This window comes from Cupressus sempervirens, chromosome 3 (genome assembly GCF_028749045.1).
Source record: "Cupressus sempervirens isolate cs-2001-9-10 chromosome 3, ASM2874904v1, whole genome shotgun sequence".
NCBI classification, from domain to species: Eukaryota; Viridiplantae; Streptophyta; class Pinopsida; order Cupressales; family Cupressaceae; genus Cupressus; species Cupressus sempervirens.
The window spans coordinates 828,173,843-828,196,428 of NC_143120.1; the positions used below are offsets into that span (position 1 = coordinate 828,173,843).

General features: G+C 34.1%; 1 pseudogene; it reads left to right on the forward strand.

The window, feature by feature from the left end:
* Positions 1–5,914: 5,914 nt before the first annotated feature.
* Positions 5,915–6,685, forward strand: LOC149569351 (protein SUPPRESSOR OF PPI1 LOCUS 2, chloroplastic-like; annotated as a pseudogene).
* The last annotated feature ends 15,901 nt before the right edge of the window (positions 6,686–22,586 follow it).

Consider the following 22,586-nt stretch of genomic DNA (forward strand, 5'->3'; position numbering starts at 1 on the left):
GAACTCCAATTGTAGCAAATAATTGAAAACCTAGGAGCAATAAGGAAGTCTAAGAGTGTTCAATGTAAGTTTGGTTCAATACTGATATGTATATTTTTCTATGTTCAAAAATAATTGTCATCTTTTGGTAGAGTAGAATGAAAGACCAATAGGTCAATTGCTATGCAAATAAATGAGTATATTGAGCAAATGGGAGAGAATTTTGAGTCAATGATGACTAGCTATTTTGAAGATTTGAAGCAGTCCATGAAATAGAGGTTGGGAATTTTGGTTTCGCTAGTGGAGAAATATTACAATGATATTTGTTTTCTAGTAGACATTGACTACACCTTCATCCAATCTATAATACCTAGAGTTAGATGGTTAAGTCCTCTTGGTTATGGAATAAATATTGATGAAGCTTCAGCCACTATCACTACATTACTTGCTAAAGAAGTTGACAAGACTAGCAAAAATTTTGGTAATTATGATGCTGTTAAATCAAAAGTTTAGATGGAATTAAAGACAACCTCAACTTTGAAGAAGAAAGATAAATTGCTAAAGAAACGAGAAAAACCAAGTTTAGGGAAGCTACAAAAGGTAATGATGGAGGAGATGATGAAGAAGAAGAAGAGGAAAAAGAGGTACAAGGTCAAGAACCTCTTGCTTTGACTGAAGGTATGGCTATTTGAGGGAGAGGTTACTGAGGAAGCACCAACAAATCCAAAAGAAAAAAAGAGAAAAGCCAAGATACATCCTATTGCATAACCTAAGACAGAGAAGAATGCAAAGCCGAGTGCAACTAAGCCTATAGCTCCAGCAACAAGAGCCACTACAAGGGCAACTACTCAAAAGGCTAGGGAGCAGGCAAAAGAGAAAACCAAAGCTATTGAGTAGACTAGTCTTGTGTAGAGGAAAATAAGTAGAAAATATGTAGCACAACTAGAGATAGATGATGAGAAGAAAAAATTAGAGGACACAAGCCAATTCAAAATGGTAAGTCATGCTCCCAAATATGATCTAGAAAAAAATTGTGATAATGTTAGAGATAATGCAGATTTGACTGGTTTGAAATTTTTTGAATTTGGAAAACTTAGTAGAGAAAACCAAAGCATGATTAAAGAATCAGTATATGCCATGATGGAAAAATTCAAGAATACTCCTCTTGAATTTGATAACACAATGCCTAAATATTTGTATATAATTGTTGAGAATGAATGGCACTATACCCTAAACATGGAAAAACAAATAAGAGAGTCTACATTAGCACAAGTGATGCTAGAATTGTCAAAAGGAAAAATAACTGAGAAAAATAAGAAATATGGTAGCAGATTTGCACCAAAGTATAGGGCATTTAGTATTTTATAGAATAAAATTGAGGATGTTGTGAGGAAATCCACACAAGTGTGGAGATTAATATATGGTTTAATAACTATCAAGGAAGGAGAAGCAAATCCCTTTGAGGGAAGGAATAATGAGGAAGAAGGTGAGGATAAGGAGGAAGAAATAAAAAAAGAGAAAGAAGATACTACTATGGAGGAGACAAAGTTGCAAAAGAAAGATGAGATGGAAATAGCTAAGGAGCAGTAAGCATAATAGAGCATAGAAGACTCTCAATTGCCAACTATGAGCCCTCCACATAACACAAACACAACTGCAAAGACCATAACAGTAAAATATATTCCTGATAAATCACATTAGAACATTAATCCATTAATTGTAGAGGATTTTAAAAAGATACTTGATCAATCCACATTACAAGTAGGCTATGTGAAAATCCTATATTGGTCAATGTGGATGAACTACAAAGGCAGTAGCTGACATAACAAGGGACAAGGTCAACACACAAGAATCACCTACTACCATCCCTATAGCTACTAGTGCTCAACCATTAATACAAATAGATGATAAATCTACAAAGGTTGACACTACTACAAAGGTTGATAAAGCTCAGACTATAGAAGTAAGGAGCCAACAAAAGAACAAGAAGGATAAATAGATGTACAAGGTGCACCTCTACTAATAATAATTAATCAAGGAAGATCTGATGAAGAGAAAGACATACCCAAGGAGAAGGAGAAATAAGCCATTTAGAAATTGGTAAACTTACCAACATCTAGCACTCATACTAAAGTCCTGTAGAGGCCAAGCATTGATGCAATACCATTGTAGATTTTAACACCAAGGTCTAGCTCAACAAAGGTTGCTAAGGTATTTCACTATGGTGATGCACTTTTAGATGAAGACATAGTGATACCCAAATATGATTATGCAAAAATGACCTTAGAGAAGATCAATATCATGCAAGAAGCATTGGAAAGAAAGAAGAATGAAGAGATACTCAGGAAAGAGTATAAATAGAGGCAAGCACTTCAGGAGATCAAAGACATCCTTTTAGATGCTTTTAGATTGCAAACACCTAATGAATCTAAACCTATAGTAGAAAAACTATTAGAAATTGTTGAAGAGGTGACTAATGAAGACTAGGAAACTAATGTTGAACTCATTGAATGGTCTAAAAAGAAATTTTGGGGAAAGTCAATGAGAAGATAGCTTGTGGGATAGCACTATCACAAGTTGAACTAGTTAACAAAATTGAGAAATTAAAGAAAGTACTTGAGAACATGTTCTCATTGTACACAAAATTATGTGATCCCACACTCTTCGCATAAGAAATGAGCCACAAAATTTTGAGTCTGGAAAGAAACTTGAAAATTTTAGGTATGCAACTGCCCCGAAATCCATCTCAAAGTGAGAAGCACTTTCATTCAATGCTTAATACACAAAGTCAACTAGTTGTGTTAATAGAAAAAGAGGCTAATATAAGAGCCAAGTTAATTACTACACAATCTTCCCTTAACCCCCATATGGAAATACTTCAAAATGAACTAGCCTATGTAGAAGTAGTATTAAAGAAAGACCCCAATCTTTCAACATTGGATGTATAGTTCATCTTGCAGCAAAGATAGCCATCTAGATCAAGTCCTTAGACGTTGCATTAGACAATTGGGATGTTGCATTGAAGATTATAATGGAAGTTCGTAAGAAATTTTTGGACAAATACACAATCAATGTATAGACCCTTTGACATCAGTGTCAAAAAGGGGGAGAAATATATGAAGGGGGGAGATAACAAAGAACAAAGGGGGACAAACTAGCAAAAAGAGAGTATATTAGATAGAAATAGAGTGTTCGGAAATTTTGAAGACAAAGAGTATCATCATGAAGAAAATCTACTTAGAGAAGAGAAGACATTTTGGATACACAATGGGAAAATTAACTCAGGAGAAGTTACAAATTTTTTAGGTATATGAGTCTATTACAGAGTTTTAAAAATTTTGAAGTTTTGTACATATGTTGAACTAAGTATATATTATACTTGAGGAAATTAGATTTTTTATGTACAATTCAGTGCTTTTGACACATGTCAAAGGGAGAGATTCTTGATCTTAGATTGGTTTTGAAAATTGAGTTTCAACACACTTAAGATATTTACTAAGTTCATGCTGAGCTAGTAACACATGCTAAGTACAACATGTATAGATGCCAAGTTGCAATGAGTGTTGAGTCACTCATGTGCTAAGCAATTCAAGTGCCGAGTGAATAGTTGATGCCAAGCAAGTTCAAGTGTTGAGCAAGATAGAATTATAGTAAGTTCCGAGCATCACTATTATCAAGTGTCAAATAACACAGAATGGACCTAGTTGATTGTGATTACACAAAGAACTATGTGAACAATTTTTGAGTAGACTTATGGATTAATCTCAAAGCTTTGAGGATAAGATTGAATCTATTTGGATTCCCTATGAGATCAACATGCAACCAATCAAAAAAATGGAAGGAATTAGGTGATAAAAATAAATGAATCTCAGTTGTAGATCCATACTTAACCTTAAGCGAACAAAGTATTTTTAAAGGGAGACGAATCCCCATGATTTGTAGTGAATGTGTGTGTGCAAGGAAGTGATGCAAGTAAAGAATTGAAGGAAGTGAAAGGGGTGAATTGATTAGTAAATATTCAAGGTGACTTAGAAGTGTTAAATAATTGTAGAATCAGTTTGTAGAAAAGAGGAGAAACTATACAACATTGATACAACAGATCAAGAGGATCAAGATGGACAGAATTGTGATATGAAATAAGCAACAAAAATTTGTAACTGTATCAAATCAAACATTCTATTGTTACTTTCTAACAACTATATTAGTAGGGTGAAATCCTTTGAACTAAGGTTGATTTAATAGTCATTGTAAAATCCTTTAACAAGGTGACATTCTAGGTGAGTGTTCTAAAGTCCTTTAGCCAGGCATACTTTTAACAGGGTGTTAAAATCCTTTACAAGGTGGGATATAACAATCCTTTGTAAGCCTTTAATAGGGCAGGCCTTGTTGGGACAAAAAATTGCATGCTTCATTTTTAGCCCCATTTCAAATTTTGAGTCAAACCAAGCCCTATGAATGCCCATAATTGCATATGTACCTAGTTGTACCTGTGAAGCCCCTAAGGTGTTTAATGTTTCTAACACTTTCCACTTAGTGTGTCTACCTATTCCATGAAGTTAAATTGACATTTTGAGTCATTTGGCGAAGTCTTGTTTTGAGCTAGTTCCAAATTTGCATTTTCACCTGAGTGTCAAACAACGATAGGAGGCTGTGTTTGCAATTGAATATCTTGCACCCAGACTTGTATCATGACTCACCACTTTGGGAGTATCTAGTGTCCATACTAGAGAAATTATGTTTTAGATTTTGATTTGTTTTAAGTTCCATTGATTAGGTTTTGAATCCCTAAAAGTTGGTCAGTTGTTGTTTTCACACATTTGTAAAATGTTCATAATTCTGAGAAGCCCTGTTTGACATGTTGTAACTTTGACCCAGTTGACCAAAATGTTGAAATTCCTTTTGCGTTGCATTGTAAGTGTCAGAGACTTCCTATGTTCCAATTTTTAAGTTTTGATGAATCCGTTTGATCAGTTTTCAAATGAGATTCCAAACACAATTTCTAAAGTTTTACTAGTGTCAGCAAGTGTAGATTGTTTGGTACCCCTGTTCGGGGCATCATAACTTGAGATCCGTGATCAGTAAGATCAAATGAATTGTACCTCTATTTTTTCCTCTAAAAATAATTCAAGTGTGTCAGTTTGCAAGCTTTGATGAATCCATTTGCACACCTTTCCAGGTCAATTCCATTTGCAAAAAATCAATTTCTTGTCATTCTTTCCAGTCAGCAAATCCAAGTAGCTCACTTTGATTGCTGGCCAAATGCATCCTGTTATTCATCATGAGCCCAAATCCTAGCTTTATATTCACCTCATGACAGAGAACCAATTCCCCAGTTTTTGCCTTCCCAAGTGTCAGTTTGCCCAGTTTTCAAAGCCAAATCTGAACCCAGTTTATTGGTTTTTGACTTGTTTACTTGCAGGTAATTTTGAGAAGGCAAATTTGATGGTGAATATCTTTTGACTGGGAATTCTTCATAAAGCAGGATCTGATAGGGTAAAAGTATCTAGAACAAAGAATTAGTGTGCTAGTTTTCAGTGCCTGATCAGAGGTTTGGATCAGTTTTTAAGGCTAGTTAATAGACCTTCTAGCACTAATTTGACAATTTGTAGATCAGTGATAAAGTGAATCTTTTTTGATGATTCAGTGATTGAATTTGACTTTAATTAGTTCTAGGTGATGAATGGATTAGTTTTCTAGTTCAAGTGTTCAAAAATGAAATTTTTTTAGCTGGACTCACTTGGGGCTTGACTAATTTCACCAAGCTGTTATGGCATCCAGATTAATGAAATGTTGAAATGTGTGATTGTTGCCTAAAAGTGACATATGAAGATGGAAATGTTGCAACTTCATCACATCATAAGATTTTGGATCGTATAGTAATGCTCAAATTAACAGTAACAACAAGTATTTGGAAAATTAAAGGAGGACCTTGTATATGTTGTTCTTTGGTCTCTTCTACAAAATTGACTTTAAGTTAGATTGGTTGCACCCTTTAGGTCGAGGAATATCTTCAGCAGATTGCTTGGGTAATAAGGCTTCAAGCAATCATTTATCAGTCCTCATTGGAAGCAAGCTCTTGCAGCATTTTTTGCAAGACAAAATAATATTTTTCAAGGAGATGAAAGATTAGACATTTTACTGGAGAAGGTTTTCGATGAGTCATGCTATTGAGTGAATTTTAGATGACCAAGTTTTGATGGAGAAAGACACCAAAAATCCATTACATTTCATAATACATTGAGTCCAACAACTTTTGTCCATGGCATTGCTACTGATTCATTTGGCTTTGTACATGGAGGTGTCAGGCTACAGAGGTTTGCCATAGAAATTGACAAGAATGGTGGGCATGAGAATTGAGCAAATTTGCCCCATTGGTGATAACAGGTTTCCTATATGAAGAGATTCATACGGATGTCCAACCATGTTCAATGGAAATTCATGTGATAGAATGCTTGTTGCCAAGATGGAGACAAAATACCTTGAATCTAATGACAAGTTCTTTTCTCAATGTAATGTGCTACTAGAGAAAGGTTTACCTATTTCACCCAACTGGTTGCATTTTCAAAAATCAGAGGACCATGTAAGGATGGGGAGTCAATCCATGCTAGAAGAGATACATTTTGAAAAGAAGAAATCCACACCCATGCATGTAGAGACTACCCATGCCAGAGGAGCCAACAAGCTTTCAAAGCGCAGGGGAGTTTAAAATGAAAGGGCATAACTATAAACCATATAAACATGGCAGGGGCAGAAGCGTCCAAGAAAGATGGAGATAAAGACCAAGCCACTAAGAATATGGGTAACCTATTTAAAACAAAGCCTCACACTTTGGTAAATTAGGAGTCAATACTGGTCAAGGAAGTAGCAGCATATGGAGATAGCAAGAAATCAGCAGCAAGATTGAAGGAAAAGTAATGAAGGGAAGAAGCTAATAAATAGAGCACTCATCAAATTAAAAGGAGATACCATTTGTATTGCAAAGTCCCTGCAAGTACATAAAGTTATCCACACCAAACAAAGAAGCTTGCAAGCATCCAAAGCCACAAGGAATTCCTCCCACATAGGTAACAGTATAAACACCAAACAAATAAACCTCAAGCAGCATTTTTGCAAAGCATCGTTCATGCCAAGGAGAAAAAGGGAAGCCGTGAGTTTTAAAGAGCACCCAAGGAAAAAGGATAAGCCCATGCCTTGATGAAGATAGCCAGTGCTAAAGCTAAATAAAAAAGGTGCAGGAGACTTTAGAGAAACCAAGAAACCACATACAAAAAGGAAGATGCCTATGCAAAGTCCACACATACATTTAAAAGGATGCCTCACGCATTTAGAAGAGAAAGTCCATGCTTGCCAATCCACCATGCCAGTAAAACAAGAAAGCCAAGAACTTTTTGAAGGGAGGTCTGCATTCAAATCCATCAAAGAGATATGCCCATTCAAGTTGCAGGAACCTCCACGCAGGAAATAAGAAGCGCAGTCTATTAAAGAAGAGAGCACCTATTATATTTTGTCCCATATTCATGGTGGGACGAGTTCTTTTGTATTTTAAATACAATAGCAAACAATACATGTAATGCCAATAACACAACGCCTTTTTGAAAAGGCAATGGTCGCGTGGTGGGCCTGACCCAGTTGGCATGCTAGATAGAAGGATGACATTAGCTAGACATAAGAGCATAATTTTAAATGGAAATGCAAAAATTCTGATGTGGCGACAAGGGCTAAGATCTCACCACGTGGCCGCATCGGATGGCGAGGGTATTCTGACATTTCAAAGATGCAAGCAGGTTAAAAAATGTGGGAAAGAAGAATCGTGCTACATGGCACGGGTTAGAGTTGGTGATGACATGGCATCACAAGAGTAGATGCAATGGGATTCACTGGATGTTGAACATGGCAGATCCTGCGGTGCCTGTATTCCCACAAAAAGAAGATCCAAGGAAGATAAATAATGCGGGAAAGCGAGCAAGTGACATGTGGCATGGGTCCTAGTGGCACTGACATGGCAGATGATGTAGAGGGCTCAATGAATCAAGGAATGCCATGTGGCATCGATCAAATAGAGGGTTGACCACGGATTGGAAGGATGAGGAAATATTGATGAATGGAAAATAATTTTCTTTAAAAAATAATTGCCTTTTCAAATGGATTGCACGTCAAATTTTAAATTTAAAAGGTCATTTCCCTAAAGTTTTAACTTTAGGACTTTTAAATTTATGAATTTTTAAAATTCAAAGTTGCAGACCTGACTTTTATAGCCAGAGGAATAGTTTTCAAATTGGCTTTCAGTGGGTTTCTGGAAAGAAAAGTATGCCTTATCATATACCGCTGAAATCATGAGAATCCAAACTTTTTGATTCTGTAGTCAAATTTTGCACAGAATGCTACTGGTTCCTGCAACATGAGGTTTTCTTCTAGGTTCCTATCTTGCAACCGATTTCAGGTATCAATGTTCAGTTGTGATTTTTGGCAAAGTAATGACTTGAATATGGTTAAAAGTCAGTAAAAATGCAGTTGGGGTTAAATTGAATTAATTTCAAATCAGTTAAAGTTTGATTCCTTCAGCATTTCATGAAGATATCAGATATTTTGACAAGTAAAGGGATTTCATCATTAGGTTGAGATATTTTTCTAGTCAGTTATAGAATAATGATGAAATCAAATTTAGATAAGATGGGTAAAGAAATTAAAGATGCTTTCAGTTGCAAGAGATTGAATTTCAAGTGGACAGGTGGCAGTTGCATAATAGATTTGAGAATTCATTTCTTGCTATATCTTTCTGTCTTTCTGTCATTTGAAGGGTTGCAATTTTTGTGACTGAGAAACTAGTAGGTTCCAGTCTTTGGAGGGAAAACTAGTCACTACTGAGATACCAAGTTTTGGATCTAGTTTTGATGTGTTCCCATACTGTGACACCACATTCTTTAGCAGAAATATCTTGTATGAATAGTAGTAGAAGGATAATATAGATAGTTTAGATCTGTTAGGTTGTTTCATGTTTTTCATTTCATGAATATGATTGTATAATTTCAAGGAAATAATATAGAGCAATAGATGATTAAGTTTTAGTTCAAATCTTGTCTCCTTTCTCTATTGAGCTGTGATGTTTTATGGTCTTGGAACAAAGGGCCTAGGTCATAGTTGCAGTCCCTTAAGGTTGCATGTTGTTTCATTGTTGATAATAATTCAAGGAATTGTGTAAATGCTTCAGAGATTCAAAAGGGTTGCAGGTTCATTGAGGGAATATCAGGTAAGAATGAGATTAAATTGAACATAGATGTCTATTTACAAGTTGAATAGATAGATCAGATATCTAAAGATACACATAAGTATCAGATATCCATATGTATGCATTTGGCTCATGGATTTGCCCAATGGTTAAGGCACTGATCAGCTACAAGATCATTAAGTCTTACTGCTGCATATCTAAGGGTTTGTTGAAATCAACATTATTAATCAAATGTTTTACCCTTTCATGTTGGAGGACCTAAATGTTATACCCTCACTCAACCTGTGAATATTCTAGACTTGCATTTAGCTACTGTAGATTTGTGTCATTTCATGAGTTACTAGGAGATATAAGGGTTTTCATCTGCTTACATTAGATTCAATGTATGCTTTGATAACTGGTACCATATAAAGAATCTATAGGTATACCCGCCTAGGTTTTGCAGAGCTTGAAGTGCAAAAGGAATGTAGCCTTATAGTTGGCCTATTGTTAGAAATGGCATGTTGAAAATAGGAGTTAGCTGCCCCTAGATGTGTCACTTTCTCAGTGGGATAATTGAAAACCCTCAAGCGTTTTCAAACACCAACATGCCTTTTACAAGGTGGATCATGAAAATGGTCAAACTATGTAACCTTAACATGTGAACTTTATTGCTACAGTAGTGAAGAATTTTGGCTGTCAACCCTACCCCAATTTTACCTTCTCATTAAAGGATTTCTGGGTAATCACATCTAGTTTCAAATGTTTATGTGGACGCATTTACTTTACATGTTATTTCAATATGTTAATGCCTGAATTTTTTTTTAAGTTAAAAGTTTTATTGGTTAAAGACTAGAACTATACATTTCCCATTTGTATTTCCAACACAAGACCAACCATATAATGGTCTACATGGATTCTAAAGATTGATCTTATACATTAAATTATGATCTTAAATTAAATACAAAATTCATCACTTAATTAAGAACCAAATAGACAACTCAGTGAAAGAAGAACAAAACATTACTTGAACAACAACAACAAAGAGTCACCAAGTCACTAAGTGAACACAAGACATAAATCAACTAGGTGAAAGAAGAAACCAAACCACTTGGTGAACAAAGAAGAAAACACCTCACTAAGCCAATTAGAAATGAAGTCACCAAGAAAGTTCACAACGATAATCAAGCACTTATCTACAAAGAAGGATAGCAATGCGACCTAGAATTATCCTGCATCAAAGAACTTGGGTTGAATAGAAATGATTCTCCTAAATCATGAGTGTGTAACAACCTGAGCTAAATCCAACTATGATTAAGAAATCCACGTAGTTTCTTAAAAGTGGCTTGTCCTTCAAATTTACCAAATATACTCAAAGTTAAGTCTTTCCTCTTGTACTCTTACAAATTCTATGATACAAAATCTTCTCTATCGCATTAGTGTGCTTCTTAGGATAATCATTCAATACTATCCAACCATATCTTTCTCTTTAATCAAATTAACTCTCATAGATCCTCTCGCTATACATAACTTTAATACCTTTGAACAACATACTTTTCTGAATGAAATAATCAACAAATTTACTTGGTTAGTCTAGTATTGGTAATCGGCTCTGTCTACATGCCTCAAAAAATCAAGGTTGGTCCCATATAGATCCTTCATCTCATTACAAAAAATAACTTCAGATTTATGGTGTAAACTAATCATAAAGTTTATGTGAATTGAATTTATAGTGACTTCCCACATACTACAAAGCCTTATGATTAGTGTACACCAATAACTCCTTAGGAATCAAATAATGTTTCCAATTCTTCAAAGCTTTAATAATAGCATAGAAATCTTGATCATATATATAATACTTTCTTTTAGCATCATTCAACTTCTCACTAAAGAAAGAAATAGGTTTATCACCTTGACTCAAAAAAGATCCAATTACAATGCCACTTGCAAAAAATTGAACTTGAAATACTTTATTGAAATTAGGAAATGCTAACATAGGAAATTCAACAACCCTTTGTTTCAATGTATCAAAACTCTTATTAGCTCCATGTTTCCACTTCAAATACTCACTCCCATTTTCAAGTGGATTCAATTCAAGAATTTCTTTAAAATTCTCAAGGTTCATCCTCAAACCATCAACTTAAATCATAAATCCTAGATATGAAATGTCCTCATTCATGAATGAAAACATTTTCAAAATAATTAGGAACTTCTCCTCTTTCAATCTTTGTAACACATGTTTAATATGCTAAATATTTTCTTCCTTAGTCTTGATAAATATCATAATATAATTGAAATAGGAAATAAAAAAATTACTGGAGAATTTCTTCAAGACTTCATTCATCAATCACATGGAAATACTTAGTGTATTAATCAAACCAAAAGGTGTAACCAACCATTCATGTGGACACTAGTTTTTCTTAAAGGATTTTTCCACTCATCACCATCTTTGATTTTGATATGATGATAACTAGTCTTTATGTCAAACATTGTAAAAATCTTTCTCCTTTTAAAAAATTCATTATATTATTCATCCTAGGCATAGGAAATTGATACTTCACAATTATCTTGTTAATAGCTCTGGAATTAGTACACACTCTTCATTCACCATTTTTCTTGGGTGTTAATACTAAAAGTACAACACATGGACTCAAAATTTCTCTGATCAAACCATTCTATAATAATTCATGCACTTACTTGTTAAGCTCTTAATTCTTAGTGGATCTCAATCTATATGGTGCTTTATTAGAAAAACAAGCTCTAGGAATCAAGTCACTACGAATTATAATCCATACTAGTGGTAAACCATCAGGTAAATTCTCAAAAATAGTCTCCTGATACTTAGTGAGAAACTTCTCAATTTCCAATGGAGCTTACTCAACACTAGCACTATTCAATGTATAAGGAGTCACAATAAAACAAACTATTTCTTTTCTTGTATCTTTGTCAAATTGATTTCCATTAACCATGCAATTCCATACTATAGTAAGATGATTTTCATTAGGTGCCTCTATTAAAGATAACAAGACTTGTGTTTTTCGATTCACCCAAATAGTATATTTATTCAATTGACCATCATGTAATGCATGTCTATCATAGTGTCATAGTCTACCCAAAAGTATATGGAAACAATCCATAGGCATAATATTACACAAAACTTTATCATAATAATTCCCAATCTTGAACTTCATAAGGCATCATTCATTTACCAGAAACTTATGCTCATCCTTGATCCAAGAAAATTTATAGGGTTTATGATGCCTTTTTCTTTAAATGTGAAATTGACAAACCAACTCTTCTAATGCCAAATTTTATGAACTACTAGTATTAATGTTTACTTTACAACATTTTCTTTCAATATTGCAACTAGTACTAAAAAATTTCTCTGCGGGAGCAATTCTTAATTGATTATTTTATTACACAAAGTTCTCCACACCATCAAATTTTTACCCTTTCTAGGTCCATTTGGTGGACTAAAAAATTATCCTTAAACTATGACATTTCTACTACTACCTTCAATTTTCTTATAGTCAAAGGCTCTATGTCCTTCTTGACCATAATTGAAATAGGTACGAAGAAATATTCCTCTTCTATAACTACCTTGGGAAGAACCTCTTCTTCCTCAGTAAGAACTACCACCTTTCCACTTAGTCTTACCTTTCTCATCACTTTTTCATTTAGTTTTGCTGTTATCTTGCACAAAATTATTAGATCTAATATTTTATCCATAAGATCTACCCCTACCTCTTTGAAATATTTCTCTTCTACCTATTTTTATTTGGTCATGCTCCTTTGTCAAGATGTCCTCATCTTTCAAGGAATATCTATATGCTTCTTCCACTCTATCAAATTTAATGAAATTGATCTCATCTTGAATTATAGTTCTCAAACCATTCAAATAAATAGATAGTTTCCCTACCTTATCATCAACATTTCTAGATTTAATGCCTTATCTATATAATTCCTCACTGTACTCTTTCACATTCATATCATTTTGCCTCAAATTCTGCATCTTCCTCAATAAGTTGACTTGGTAATTACTAGGGAGGAACTTTTTCTTCAATTTTTTCACCATCTTCAACCATATCCTAATCTTTTCTTCACCTTTCCCTTTTCTATCAATTTGAAAATAATCGCACCAAAGTGAATTACCACCTTTAAACTTTGTGACTACTATCTTCACTTTCTTAGTATAAGGGCTGCCCTCAAATTCAAAAAATTTCAACATTTTGGACATCCAATCCAATAAAGTATTGGTGTCCAACCTTAAATCTTAGCTTGCAACCTAGAAAAAACTCTTTACAATATTTTTTTATCACATTCCACCTTAGGTTTAGGATTATGGTTTGATCCTCCAAGTGCTCCTTCATCATCACCAATTTAAAGAAGATATAGCCCTCTCATTTGGGTTCTCTATACAACATCAAGTCTAGCTATAATTTCTCCCAACATATCAACTTATAAAACCAAATTACTAATTTCATAACTAAACCTTATCATAACTTTAACTTAAAAAACATAAAATGGTAAAGCTAAAACATAATCATCCATGAAAGATTCAACAGATAGCAAATTGATTTGGTAACCCATAAACAATTCAATGTGAAGGTAAAACTAGGGTGGGGATGAAACCCAAAAATCTCCACTATTGCAATGATAAAGTTAACCTATTAGGGTTAAAATGTTTGATCATAAGATATGATCAACTCTATGAGGGATGTTCCCTATTAAAAGCTTTAGAAATTATTAGGTTTCACCTTGTTAAAGAATTTTACACTTACAACAAAGTAAGGACTTTGTTAGGTGGTTTACATAAATCTATTAAGACCACTCTGTTAAGAGATTTATTCTAATTTAATTAACTATAACTAATTTAGTATATGACTCTTGGTTTTCTGTGCAAGCTGATCTTGGGTCTCCTCTTTGCAATGTCTCTGATCTAATTTCCTAATCTAATATCTCTATTCAGTCCTTTACCACTCTGATTGCCCTCTTTTTGATATGCTTAGGACTTAGCCTCTTCTCTTTGCACATGCATACACACATTCATTCCTTTATTCATGCATTAAATCAAAAATTTCTTCATCCATAATGATTCTAGGATTAGAATCATTATGGATGAAAGCTCTAGATCTTGATTGATGGTTTACAATTTACCATCTTTTTTCATTTCTATCTAATTTTTAGATTGGTTGAATTGCATTTTTTAGGATCATTTTCTTATGTAATGATGCATCATCAACTCCTTAGCTAGCTCTATGGATATTAAATATCATATAGAAGTTGGCCAAAAATGGTTTACAAATGTGTTTGTGCCATTACAAACCCATTTGACAAAACTGAACTCCTCGACACTTCAATGTTCTGACTCTTGGTCATGTTGACTCATTCATACTATAACTTGGCTTCTATATACCTTCTTTCTTAGTAATCATTAACTTGCCAATGTGCTCAATTCCAAATATATTGTTCAATGCTTACATGTGCCTGGATTCAGTTGAATATTCGACAATCACTATCCTTATCAGTATGAGTATTGTATACTTGGCCTTTACTAGATGACTTAGTCAAAGTGATGACCATGTAATCTTTCCTAGTAAATGACTAAGTGTTTGGATACTAGTAGACAAAATAGGAATAGAGATCAACAATTTATACTTGTGAAAATAACTTATAGAAAATTATAAATTGTCATAAGGAGAAGGCCAACCAAATAATAGTCTATACACATTCCAAATATTGATCCAATACATTAAATTATGACCTTGAATTAAATACACAAGTTGTATCTCAAATAAGAACCAAACAGACAACTTGGTTAAAGAAGAACAAGACATCGTTGAGCAATAGTAGCAAAGAGTCACCAATTCACTTGGTGAATGTATGAAATAAATACGCTCAATGAAAGAAGAACCTAGGCCACTCAGTGAAAGAAGAAATAAACACCTTCACCAATCCAATCAACAATGAAGTCACCAAGAAGGTTCACAATGATAACTGAGAATATATCTTTTGAGTAGGATAACAATGCAACACAAGATGCTCCTGCATCAAAAGACTAGAGAAGCCAAGATGGGAGCTGACTATGGAATGGGAAGAGCACAATACCTTCCTCTAGTCACTACTAAGTTGTTTATAATCAAGAATGAGATACAATAAGGAGATTGAAGGATATCTTTCTCCTAAAAATATTATATCACATCCCTAAAATATTAAAAAAATAAAGACAAAACCTAGAAGTCACAAAAATTCTCATAACATGGACCCAAACTTGACACCCAAGTCAACATAGTAAAAAATCCAAAGTTCCTCATTTAAATTCTCAATCCATGATTAAATAAAGCTCATGCACTAGAGAATTTGAGAAAATAGAATATAGTCAAAGAACTACCAATTTATTGCTCATGGGAAATTAATTACACTATTCAAACCAATTATAACAACAAGATAATCAACTAATCTAGAAGATGATTTTATCGATATGAACAAATCATTTATTTTCACACAACAATATTGTTACTATTTCTTTTTATTAGTAGTCCCTTCTCTATTAATTAAATATTAAACTTACATAATCACAAAAAAAGGGTCGAGGGATACAAGATCACCCTAAAAAAATTCACATGAAAAAGTCAAATATCAAACAAATATTCATAGTAAAAAACATATAAAATTCCCTCAACTAGCTAAAGTAGTACTAGCTAAGGGACGTGGATGTTGATGATCATGAAAAACCCCATGCATTAGTAGGTTTCAAGGGTGTCTCGAGAGGATCCCACCTATGAGCAGCAACATCTTTCACTTTTTCTTCTTCCCCCTTCATCGTGGGAGGCAAAATTGCTAGTAGGGATTACTTTAGTGGTGAATCTTCACCATTTGGCGATCCCGTCTGATGGGTCAATCGTCATTTAGTGAATATTTATCATATTTGGGTCTAACCGCATCGTTGGATATTTATCATATTTGGGTCCAATGCCCAGGGTGGTCACCCATTAGTTATCACATGATTGGTCAAAAATATCGATGCAATCGCGAATGTGATATACAGTTTGGATACATTTATTTTAAACAATTCGTCAGCCTTTGCATGTTGTTTCTTATTGGCTGACGTTATTTTGCCATTACTACAACCATATTCATTTTTCCTTGGGTTGGGGGTCGCCAACCATTTTACCGACGTGTGTTGATCACCCGCCCCATTTAGCCAACTGTTTCCTACTATAGGCTTGCATCGAAAGGTGCATTTCGCCTGCATTTGTCATTCTCGCTTGTTAATCCCACCTAATTCACCAACCTAGATTAGAGTATAAGAAATTATTATTCTACACAATTCGCTATTTTGTAGTCTGGAGACTGACATTTCTTATTGCTACCGAAGTTTCAAAGTGCTGAGTGCATTGGCCATTGACTCGTGGACCTGGTTTTTGTAAAAGGCAAGTGATTTTTAAATTATTTTGTAAGTGGTACTGGTTATTTTTTTAGTTTCACTATCCAGTATCTGTTGGTGACTGGACATCTCACATGCTAAGATAGCCTATAGGTATTAGGTTTGCGAATTATATTGGGTAGTACCATAGACTGTAGTACTATAGTAGTAGTACCCTTTTTTAAAGAATGAATCATATTATTTTTATTATATGTAGTCTAAGTAGTTAAGTCTTTTGTTCAACAACTAAGTTGATTTTTTTTGTAGCCTTTATCGGTTTGCCATGTCAAACAAGAGGGGTTTGATCTCTGAAATCCAAGAGAGGCCACCATTACCAAATTGTAGAACCATAGCGGCATATTTTGGTGGTGGAAATGTTGGCAACCTAGAAGATTCAAAAGTTAGATCTCCAGTGGTTATTGAAAAAGGAGATTCATCACAAGTTGGAGCCTCAGACAGTATTGAAGTTCAAGGTTGTGAACCTGATATCTCAGTCGAGGAAAAACTTGAACAAGATTTGGAGGAACTTCCCCCAAGTAGGGAGTTACAAACTGAGATTATAGAGTTGGAGTCAGTCCCGAACCATTCGGTTGAGAAAACAAAAAATGATTCCATAAATCAAGTTCATGCACAAAAGGGGAAAAAAAGAAAACTGGAATCAAAGAAAGATCGATCTTGCTGGGATCTGTCCAAAAGGATTTTTTAGTTAGAATGGGTGGAAAAGTACTGGTTCATTAAACCGATGCCCAATCCAAATGATGGTGAGCCTCCTATAGAATGCAGATGTAAGATTTGCATAGAGATAACAAAGAAGGAGAAGAGGCTGCAGCTTAAAATTGATAGCATAGAAAAGCATGTCGGTAAAGTTTACAAGAAGGAAATTATAGATGGAGTCAAAAAATCTATGCTAACTTGGAAAACAAAGGAGAACCATCTACATATCAGGAATGCTAAAATATATGAGTTACACCAAGAAATACGGGAGAAGTGTTCTGCAGTAAAAGGTTCCATTGAAGATTTCATTGGGAAAGCAACAGAAGTGCAAAATATGGGAAAAGTAGTTCAATTAGGTTTAGTCTTTTATATATTGAGTAGAGGATGCCCTATGATGGACTACCCTACAATGACTGCATTATTGCATCTTTTGAAAACTCAAAACTATCCTAATAGTCACTAGTTAGTAAACAGCGGGTGGGAATGGGCTAAATGTCTTGCACAGGTTGAAATAGAAGATATGAAGGAATCTATAAAAAGCTCAAATTTCATTGCATTTTCTCTAGATAAAGTTACAGTAATTGATAATACTTCTTGGGTGTGCATGCATGTTTATACTATAAATAATCTTTTTTATCAACCATTTCTACTAACTGTTGCTAAATTGAATCGTAGTGCGACAGCTGAAAACTTATATGAATTATTAATGACTACACTAATTGAATCTAGAGGTTTCGATAGCATGGAGATTGCCAAAAAGTTGGTGTGTGTTGGAGCGGATGGTGCTTCGGGTATGCAAGGTCATAAAGGCAGTCTTTGCATAAAGATCGAGAATGATTTGGCACCCTATGCTATTCCCATTCATTGCATGGCCCATCGAATGAATATAGCTTTTGGAATTGTCAGCAATTTTGGTTGTGCAAGTAAAGTGGAATCTCTGATAAAAGAGATTTACCAATACTTTTGTCGAAGTCCAAAATGAGTTTGAGAATTTCAACACTTTGCTGCAAGACTTATTGATGGGAGAAAGCTTCTTAAGGACAATGATACTAGATGGATCTCTTTGGATGGACCAGCGCATCGAGTAATGTCTGAATACTCATCATTGCTTGGACTAATCCACTCTGTGCGAGATAGATTCCCTCATCTATATTCAAGCCTAACTAATGTTAAGGTACTCTTAACTTTAGCAGTTATTCTCCCCATGCTACATGACATGAGAAATATTATAAAAAAGGTTCAAAAAAGAGCTATGTACATTGCAGAATATAATAAGCTACATAAAATGACATGTAGTAGCCTGGATACTCTGTACAAATTATTACCATTAGATGAAACAAAGTTTGCAAAGTGGTTAGAAATCTCAGATTTGAACAATCCTGGAAATTTTTTACATATTCATGTAAACGATGAGGTATATGACAGGGTATGTGGAGTTGGCATACCAATGCAGTACTATGCCCGCGTCAACCCCAACGAAGCAGGAAGCAAAGTTGAATTAGAACTAGAGAAGGTACTTTCACGTGTTACAAGTGAAGCCTTCAAGAAGATCAAAGACTCTGTTCTTGAATTTGTCAAGCAAGTTTGCTACAATCTATCATCAAAAATCAGATTCAGATTTCCTCCAGAGGAACTACTGGAAGCAATGTCAATTGTTTTTCCACAATTTTGGTCTCTAAACAGTCCAAAAAATTCTCGAAGAAGGATGACGACTCTGATTCAGCATTTTTGCACACCTAAAGTAATCAATGGAGTCACCATAAATGAAATTTTAGATGAAACTCAACTGAGAGATCAATCATACTCTTTTGCAAACATAATGAGGGAACAATATGTTGTTATGGAGAACCCAAATGAAGAGGGAGCGGTAACAAAGCTTTGGAAAAACCTTGGTGAGAGAAATCAATTGAGAGAGGCAATACAAAAATATTTCAAGCTTACCAATTTATGTTTGACAATGATATTGGGTTCAGTGGAGGATGAGAGAGTTTTTAGTACTTTGCGCTTCCTTAAGTCAAAGGTTAGAAACAAATTAGACAAAAATTTGGATAATTGTCTGAGGCTCTATAATTCTATGTATGAGGTAGAAAGTTTCCCTTATGACAGGGCTTTTAGCATTTGGAGAAAGTGATGTCAAAGAAGAGGGATTGCCAACATTTCAAACACAAGTGGCAGTGGTAGTGGCGGTGGCAGTGGTTCATATCATGATATTGAAAGTCAAAGCAATGAAGATGATGTTGAATTTGGCATGCATAGTGAGTCTAACGCTAACAGTGAATCTAAAGAAAACACAAAAAACAATGAAATGTTATATGCAATAAATGAGGAGGATTCTGATGATAGTGATGCTGAGCCGGTCTAGGTAGAATGGCAACTATAGCAGCTTCTCAACCTTCTATGTGAGTCAAGTAGTAGGCTAGTAGCTTTGATCTAAGACTCTACCTACTAATTAATTATGTAACATGTTTGTAGAAGTTAATGTATAGCCTTCATTCACTGTCCCTTTATAGATGCTTAATTTTATTTATTTATTTTTGAACATGTTGATGTTACAAACTTAGTACTTACATGTGGAGATTTTCATTGATTGCATTTTTTTAAAATGTTGAGATTTTCATTGATTCTAGTTTTTTCTTTAAGAAATTGTAACATAATGCATTTAACAGAATAAGCTCCATTTTAAAAAAATTGTATTATAATTTATAATTACAAATCAACCTGTAACATAATACATTTAACGATTGTCAATTACAAACAATTACAACCCTTTGCAAATGACTCAATGTCAAATTGCAATGACCATGAATTGTCGATACAAGGGAGCAACAATAGCTATAGGTTGGTTTGTAATTGTATAAATGATCAAATATGTTGGCTCTTGATTCCAGATATGCCATAGTATGCTACTATGCTAGTGCCTAGTGTAGACACCTAAAAACCTTTAGAAAATAAAGTATTTTTATTTTCTGAAATTTTTTTGATGACATAATTATTAATTAATTAATTTATTTATTTTTATGCCATTAAATCCCTTTATCTTAATTAAAAATATTTAACAAGGAATCCCTCCCAAAAATGTTTAAATCTTATTTAAACATTATTTTCTTATTTATTAATTATTTAATTAATAAATTGACCACAAGACCCAAAATAAATAAAAAAATTATTATTTGCCCAAAACTTGCCCAATTTTCTTAAGACCACTAACCTCTTCCAAAATCTTCTAATCCTTCTTTAATTTTGATTAAAGGTTAATCCCATCATTTTCTACCCCTAATCCCAACTCAAAATATTTAATTAAGATTAAATATTAATCCTCATGTTTATTAAAAAAGTTTTAATAAATATCTTCTCAATCCAAACCCTTGAAATAATAAAACTTTATTTATTTCCTAAAAATCTAATTTATCCTCATCCTAAGAAGTTCTAGACTCTTCTAGAAAGTCTTCATCCGCATCCTATGAAATTCTAGACTATTCTAGAAAGTCTTTATCCTCATCCAAAGTCTAGACTCTTCTAGAAGATGTCTTTAAACCCAATCCTAATCCCCTCCTAACCTTGTCACTTCCCTAAACATGGGTTAAGACTTACTAACCCAAGCCAAAGTTAACAAATATCTCCTCCTTCACCCACCCTCATTAAATGCCATCCACTTGCCTATCCCTAAGCTAATCCTAAACCATCCTAATCCATCCTCTAATCATTTGCACAATCCTAAGCAAGCTTAAAACCCTCATAATCAAGCCCAAGTCAAAATTGCTCTCATCTCTCTCAAAATATCTCAACCATAAAACTTTATGAAGTCCACTAGGCCATAAATGACTCTTCGAAGCCCTTTTATTGCTCTTACAAGCCATTATGAGGGTCTTTATGAAGATTTTATCCTTTGAGCCTCGTTTGTTGACTCATCCTTCCCCTTTCCTCCATCCTCTCACCCTGTGACATGTGTCACTCCCTGATTGGCTGTAAGGAAGCACAATCTATGTGCTCTCTTCTCATGCAATCTGAGCCCTCCATGAGCTTTTTCTCATCCTTGTATCTTAGCCCTCAATCCCTCAAGCCTCTTGCCTATAAATTGGATCCTTCCCCTTTGCAAAATAACACAATCCATGAAGTAAATTCATAATGCCATTTTACATCAAAACCATACACTCACACCCAAATTCCAACTCCATTTGAAGCCCTTTTTGAAGCATAAAGCTTGAGCATACATCCTATCTATTTAGACAAAGCTACTCAACAAGATAGCTTCTCATTGAGAGAGCCCATTAATGGCTCATATTCTCAATTGAGAGCTCATCTTAGTCTATCTTGAAATTTATGAATTTTGTTCAATTTGTAGAAGCTTTATTTAAATTTGGTTTCTATTAGCATACTAACATTGTTCATATACATTTTGGCACTCCCGGTGGGACCCTGCATGGGTCATCTTATTTAGTTTTTTAGTCAAGTTTTGTATGTCATTTGCTGATTTTGGCTAATTTTGCTTGTTTTTGTGATTGGTAGGATTGTATAAATTGGTTTTGTAGGTCCACATGAGCATGAAGAAGACAAAGAAACTCATAGTCTATCTCATAGTATTTGCAGATTTTTCGAGCTTATAGGTTGACAAAGCGCTTGGAATTCTTCTTCCTCTTCTTGTCTATATTCTTCTTATTCCATCTACTTCTTCTTCTTCTTCTTGTGGGAGATCTTGGCCATTTTTTTTTAAGGAAGAAAAATCATACACACTTCTTTTTAGTGCTTAAAATGAACCCCCAAATCATACTTAAATCCATTAAAAAATTAAAAATTTGCAAAAAAGAAAAAAATCTTTTAACAAGTGAAACTAAACCAATCCAATCATTTTCATCCTTGCAACATCAAGGTTTTAGATGCATTCATGCAAAGTTAGGAACACTTCATTTTTGGGAATTTAAAAAGAACTTCAAGTTTCCATTTCAAAAGGTTCAAAATCAACACTAAGTGCACACTAAAATCTAAATCAACCTCAAAGCATCAATCAAGGATAAAATGAACCTCATTTGCAAATATTTTAAAGTTCTTTTAAAAATCTCATGAAAACTAAGAGTCCTAAATGGTTGCCAAAAATTGTCCTAAAAGCTTTGTTATTTGTTCCAAACAAATGTCTTGTTGCAAAATCTTGAATGTTTCTTAGGTTTTTCATGCATCAAAACAATCTAGGAATATCATTTTTGGGCTTAAAATATGCAAACTAGAACACAAAATCTTGAATGAAAACCAAAGTCCAAAGAGTCATTT